Source organism: Phalacrocorax aristotelis, chromosome 9, assembly GCF_949628215.1.
Source record: "Phalacrocorax aristotelis chromosome 9, bGulAri2.1, whole genome shotgun sequence".
Classification (NCBI taxonomy): domain Eukaryota; kingdom Metazoa; phylum Chordata; class Aves; order Suliformes; family Phalacrocoracidae; genus Phalacrocorax; species Phalacrocorax aristotelis.
In genome coordinates this window covers 27,376,191-27,382,190 of record NC_134284.1, presented here as the reverse complement: position 1 = coordinate 27,382,190, position 6,000 = coordinate 27,376,191, and the positions used below count along the sequence as shown (strand labels likewise).

At 38.5% G+C, this 6,000-nt stretch overlaps 1 protein-coding gene across 1 annotated transcript in view; it reads right to left on the bottom strand.

Moving 5' to 3' along the window:
• Nucleotides 1–4,888: 4,888 nt before the first annotated feature.
• The window catches only part of ASPG (asparaginase), a 49,601-nt gene continuing 48,489 nt past the window's right edge, over nt 4,889–6,000 (bottom strand). Inside the window, exon 16 of the mRNA XM_075104050.1 lies at nt 4,889–5,316. The gene's annotated coding sequence lies outside the window, so the exon portion shown is untranslated. The remainder of the gene's footprint in view (nt 5,317–6,000) is intronic.

Sequence of the window (6,000 nt, the reverse complement as noted above, 5' to 3'; positions counted from 1 at the left end):
GTGTGGAGCTCAAAACACCAGTGGGAGTGCACAAGGTATGCACAGGCTGAGCGTGCCTGAACAGGCGAGCCTTGTCAGGGCTGGATGAGGGGGAAAAGGGCACTGCCTCTTCCATGCCAATGGAGCCCATGAGGAGCCGTGATCCCTGTTTGCCATATCCTCCTGTTATGTCAGTGGCAATTTCAGTCAGATATCAACATAGATTTCACATCAAGAACCAAGTCCTTTGACTGTGAGATTTTTATCAACTCTTCCACACAGACCTACATTAAGTAGTGCTCTATTTTGTGTGGTTTACGCTAGACATTTCATTTTGTTGCCGTGATTCAGGATACTTGTCTCAGCCACACTTCTGAGATGCAGGCTTCTGCCTCTTCCCGTTCACTTGATCACAGGTAAACAAATGTATGTCTAATGAAGTTTCTAGAGTAATTTTCAGGTAGACACTTTGCACAAACAATAAATCTGGTAGTACCAGATTTTATTCTGACTCACGGCCTATCTAAGATGGCAACATTTGAGTCCCACAGATTAATTTGTGTGGTTCAGTAGGGTATTTTACATATCTTATAAGCTTTCTACATTAGTAGCTTTTCTAAAAGAGTCACTAAAATGAAAAGTGTTGTTACAACCATGCCATCAGGCACCACAATGTCATAAAACATTGTTTAAGAATCATGGAAAGACTAGTCTTACTAGTCTAGAAGATGATTATACTGCTGATAGAGTCCACTTGGAAGAGACACAAACATATCAGCAATGCTTGTGAAGACATATGCTGTGCAGATTTGGTCGGTTCTTTATAATTTCTTGTTTTCACCCATCATACAATTATTTCAGGTTTATCTCAGTGATCTAACAAATTGTGATGCTGGAAACTAAAAGCATTTTTTTTCTTACAATGCTGTGGTAGGTCCTATGCAGGGATCAGCACAGGCTCCTGGAAAAGGGGATTACACCTATGGTGGAATTTGATGGTGCTACGCATCTCTTAATGTTTGCTGTGTAAGCAGAACTGGGCACACTTTGTCTTCTCTGCACGGGGGATACATTTCCTTCCTTAGTCATTTCACTACTTGAACCCACCTTAAAAATGGAGGAATATTCCCACTAGATCACAATGTTTTTGGAAGAATCCCAGTAGATCACACCATTCAGAAGACTGCAAATAAAGAAACTCTGATTCAAGGAGGATAAAGGGGTTTAGTTCCAGATGAGAGATTCTGTTATCGCTCATTGCTGAACACCAAAATCCCTGTATGAGACAACCGAGATGTGCTATAGTATAGTAATTCTAAGCTAAGATGTGCAGAACTGGCAGTAGCAATTTGACAGGAACCAGCAGATACTGAAGCCTTGCTGAACAGCTGATTTAATTCAGCAAGTACTGATCAGACACAGTCAGTCTGTCAGTGGGTCAGCCAGCCTTGACAGATGTTAACAGTTTACCAGGATGACATACAATAAGAGAGCAAGCACATGCTGATTTTTCAAATAATTAAGAATGCCCTTCCATCACAAAAGTTTTATAAGACAATCTCCAAACAAAAATTTAATGTTTTCAGACATCAGTAAAATAGAAAGTAGTTGCATTTGGGAAAGGAAAGTTGTAACTCAAATCAGACAGGAACTTGGACATGTTAGTTGTGCAAATCTCTCCTTTCTGCAGTGTTAGAGAAGTGCTGACATAGGCCAAGCAGTCCCTATCCCTTGGCAGTCTTAGCTGGACCATTAGGAAAAAGAAACAAAGTGGAAGCTGGGTGTTGTCTTTCAAGTGAAGAAAGCTGTAGAATTGATGTAATGTTTGACTTTTACAGGAGGCATTCATAGTGTCTCCTCTGTGGAGAGGCAGAAGAGGTTCCAGCACCAGCATTCATTTCCACAGATTCCCTGCAATGTCAAAGATCCGGCACTGGAAATAAATCCCATGTTAGTGCAGCAGCTACGAGTCTCAGATTATCGATTATGCCTTTTTGTTGTTGTGTAGTCATGGCAGAAATCATGCACACACTCGTGCTCTTCAGGAGGATGGTCACAGACCCGCAGCCGCCGCTGTGATGCTGTCACGCTAGCAGGCTGTCTCAGGAGCTGGTACACTTCCCCGGCACGGCATTTCACCTGTTGGAGCTTCTGTAGGGCAAGGGAAGCCCGAACACTTGCATTATTAGTCTCAGGCTGGAAAGCAATGGGAGGCACTGCTGTTTTCTGACAGAAACTGAAATGTCATCTTTATGTTCCAGGAAGCATTAAAAACTGATACTAAAACATATCACAAGCTCTTCTGCACCATAGAATTGCAAAACTAACTTTACCCAGCTTCTACTGTGCTATTCCAATGTGTACTGTGCATCAAATATCCAGCACAGATCTGCAGATGATCCTCGCAGTATGTGTTAGATCTAACTATAATTGGATGTAGATAGGAAGGCTACATGGACACCGTGGGTGACTGGAGTTATAGAAGTTATGAAACAGACCTGGAGGTGGTCCCAGCAATAGAATGAGCCTGTTTGCATTAGTAAAGTCCCTGTACGGCTGCTTAACCTACAAACCTTTACCAAGCAGAAGATGGCTGGATAAAAAGAAGAATGTATTCGATCTTTTCAGGGATGATCTGAATGAGAAATATTAGGATGTTTAAAAAAAAAAAGCTGCCCCTGGAATGTATAGCATACTTTAACTAATGAAAGACACTCAGCTGATTACAGTAGCTAAAACAAATATGTAGAATTTTCACTCCTTACTAATAACAAGATTTTACTTTTGACAATAACAATGTAAAGTTTAAGGGTTACTACACACAGATAGATTCATCACAAGACTGGGCATTATCACGGAGAGTGTAATTACAATTATTAAATCCACCTCACAGAGCAAAGGGTGTAATAGACGAACAAGGCAAACACAGGATCTCAAAAGCGTTGTTGAAGTTCATCCCCAACACCAAATCAAGAGCTAAGGTTTCTGGCCTCGACTGGGTGATTTTAGCCACTTTTTTATCCCAGCACCCTATACGCAGTCTCTCTTAATGCTTGTAGACTGTTACAGTCCTTGAGTGAAATTTTGACAAATATAAAAGAGATCCAGGTTTCTCAGGTAAATGTTAAATTTGCATTCATGCATTTGCCATTAAAACATCTGTTAGATATTGGTCTGTTTATAAGGCAAATGGCAGATTTTCTAGAAAGTTGCAGCAATGCCATCTTATGCAAGACAGTGTATCAATAGGATATACATCTCTGTAAAGGTTTGTCAGAAAGAAGCTAATATTGCTTTATTCTCACTGTAAACATGACCCGAACCACTTCATTTTAGCTTTACGAGCTTCTAACTAAAAGTTTTTGTACTGGATCACATTTCTAGATGTTATTCTTTGTGTCTTTACCTGGCTCACATGCATGAAGAGATTGGTTGTCTATTTTCTTCTCTCTCCTTCAGTTTTACTCTTAAGACCTATTATTTCAGTAATTCCCACCAGAATACCATTCCTTGTTCAAAAGGAAAAAAAAAAGTATGTTTTGTACTTTTGATGGGTGTTCTATTTTAGAAATATAAGAATGTTATTGTTTAGAAGGTTTTCTGTAGATCAATTAAACCCTTATTGAAAGATATAAGGAAAATATTGATGCTTCTGTGTATGTTTGCATCAGTCATTCTGGTACAGAAATAAAGAATAGATGCTGCTATGGACAAATTATTGCATCTGAGAATAATTAAAAAAAAAAAATTCCAATCCCAAGAAGGTCACTTGGAAAGAAGTTTACCAGGAATTTCCTAGTTCAGTGCATCAATATTTAGGCTATTGATTAGGCAAGACTTAAGATAGCAGGTCTAAATCCTGTAGCAAGAGGAACCTGTGCATGGTTTTTCTCCTGATCACAAAAATTTTCACAAACATTGCTTTGTTACATACATTGCCTTTATGTAGTTACAGATAGGGCACCAAAAAGGTGATGAATTTGAAGCCTGATTTTTTAATGTTACATCTAATTTATTCAATTCTGTATTAATTTTATGCAATCTAAAGCATGCTTAGTGCTATATAATATCAATTATTTAATAATGAGGCAGCATAATGGTAATTTTTGTGACTGTAGTGAGGAGGCACACTACTCCTCACATTAAAAAAATAATGCATTTTTTATTTTGTTTTTAACTGGAATGTATACAGTGTTTCCTCAGACTACATGCAGTTACCTTGTTTTAGGGGGATCTGATATGCAACATACCTTGGGAATCTTTTAACACTAGCAGGCTCAGCAAGTAGTCCATGCAGCTTTTCTCCATGATAAGAATAGCTGTGGGAAGGCTGAAGAGTATAAAGAGGAAAAAGAAAAAACTATCTGCACTTCAAAGATTCTCTTCAGATGAAGCAGATAGAAAATCCACATAGATTATTGCAGGAGCTGTAGGTGAAATTAAAAGTTGCCATCTCGAATATATGCATTTGCCTGAAGTATTCTTTACGTTTACATATTCTAGGGTGGATGCAGCTGAAAAGATACACACTGTTTTTTTTTTTCTCTAGTCTGAAAGTGTTGGGACTTTAAACTTGGGGTCTGTTAATACTGAGATCACATTTACAGTCCAAAGGATTATGTGTCCAGCATGTAGCAATCTTGATTATATTCCGCTCAGGATGTGGGAAAGATGCTATTAGAAACAAAACAATCAATTCACTTAGACAGTCCCACAAACATGCTTTATGGCATCTGCCTCCTACTCATTTTAAGTGAGGTTTTATAGTGACACATTGGTGAAGATTAGTACACAACTGCAGGCAGATGCCCGTGACTGATTCAATTGTTTGCACTGACACTCACAATTGCTGTAATTGCAACTGAAGTGATACAAGCCATTGCAAAAAACAGACAAAGTGAAACCAACATGTTCCTCAGAGATTTTATTAGATGAAACCCAGAAATGCACAATCCCCTGTTTTTTCTTGGTATGAAATCACCACAGCATTTCTGTTTGCTATGCCTGCAATATTGTCCTTGTTGATTTAACATAAGATTCAAAAGGCCTCTTTAGAAGCAGAATGTGTACAGTAAAGGCAATACATTCCAGCCTCACTTGTTCATAAAAAATTCTTTTCAAAAAAAGTGATTAAAAGATAAAGCAGCAAATAATTTTTAGAAGATCAGTAAGAATTTAATGTGATCCTAAGCAAGGAATATTTCTAAGCTTTAGCTTTCCTGTATGCACCAAGTGCAGCTACCATTGTTGCTTTCCTCTTTTCCTCCCAAAACCGCTTAACAGCATTAATGTTCAAAGCTGGTATTTCTGAAGAGGAGTGACCATCTTCTACAGCCTCTAGAGAAAGAGAAAATGGATGTTCAGAACCAGGCAGTACCCAAAACCTTCCTGAGAAGCGATTGCCTTGTAGCCTGCCAAGCAAGTTCTCATGCAGTACTGAAGACTTCCTTCAGACTGCCTACACTACTGGTGGCTCAGTCCAAAGGAATTAAGAGATGATCCATGTAGGAGTTGAGGATTTAACACATTCACTCCCCACTTACAAAAGAAAAGGAACTTTTGCAGACATGTTTCACTTAAAATGGAAACCCCTTTGCAACATAACCCATATTCTGAAAGTATTTTTAGCATCTTCATCCTGGACACTAGAAAGCTTCCATTTAAATGCTCAAGACTGTGATTTTATCTAACCCTTCTATATCAGATAAAAACAAAGAAAACCCCAAAACTTTACAGCAAAGCAAAAAATGCCTGAGTCTGTCCTATGTTCATTTAGAGCAGTCCAGAGTGATGAAAAAGTGCTTTTGTTCCAGCTGCAGTTCTCCACTTATATACACGAATTCACTCACACTGATCACATAGGACTCACAAGTGGCAAAGTAGACAGAGAGGCAGCAAAAACTTTAACTAAATTTTGTGCTAATCTTATTAAAGAAAGAAGATCATCTCCTCCCAATATTTAAATTGGAATTAGGCTTGCCAATATATTGGAGAGGAGATATCTAAATCGACAATGTATTG